This window comes from Tauraco erythrolophus, chromosome 20, assembly GCF_009769465.1.
Source record: "Tauraco erythrolophus isolate bTauEry1 chromosome 20, bTauEry1.pri, whole genome shotgun sequence".
NCBI lineage: Eukaryota > Metazoa > Chordata > Aves > Musophagiformes > Musophagidae > Tauraco > Tauraco erythrolophus.
Window position 1 is genome coordinate 11,662,600 of NC_141484.1, and position 739 is coordinate 11,663,338.

General features: G+C 49.5%; 1 non-coding gene across 1 annotated transcript; it reads left to right on the plus strand.

Annotated features, from left to right (window-relative positions):
• The first annotated feature begins 421 nt into the window (after positions 1-421).
• On the plus strand, positions 422-493 carry TRNAM-CAU (transfer RNA methionine (anticodon CAU)). Its single transcript has one exon. It is a non-coding gene; the product is annotated as a tRNA-Met (tRNA).
• Positions 494-739: the final 246 nt, after the last annotated feature.

Sequence of the window (739 nt, forward strand, 5' to 3'; positions counted from 1 at the left end):
GTGCCCTTGTAATCCCAACCCCCCTCCGTAGACACCCCTCCTGCAACACTCGCAGAAAGAAATGCAAAAGCTAAAGGGTTGTAGCCGAAGTGAACATGTCCAAAACCCGAAATCTAAATCAAAGAAAGCATGAAAAAATATTTTGTGTTGTTTACCCATCTCTAGGATAACCTGGATTTGTGTTTGACTGCATAAAACTTTCTGGACAGCAACGGGCCGGTGTCATGCGGTGTATTTAGCTGGTGTTTCCATCTGCAGAGAGGACCTCAGCCAGTTGAATGCTCTCTGTCCTCACAAGGACTAGTCCAGCGTCTGACTGTGTCTGAAGATTTTCTAGGAGACACTTATGAACTGCAGGCTGAGATGCTGCCCTTGGAATGAGAAATCTGTGGATGGATCTGCCAGAATACCAAAGAGCAGCAGCAGAGTGGCGCAGCGGAAGCGTGCTGGGCCCATAACCCAGAGGTCGATGGATCGAAACCATCCTCTGCTAGCCAGATCTTGTTTTGGCTTCACTAAGGGCAAATTGTACCTGACAAGTTGCTTTGAGCAACCTGGTGTAGTGGAAGGTGTCCCTGCCCATGGCAGGGGGGTTGGAACTAGATGGTCTTCGAGGTCCCTTCCAACCAAAACCATTCTGTGATTCTATGACCCTGGGTCCTCCACTTTCTGGTCTACTGGGAGATCTTGGCTGATGGCAGGCAATGTCACATCTCCCTTGAGTGGGTCACACAGTGCT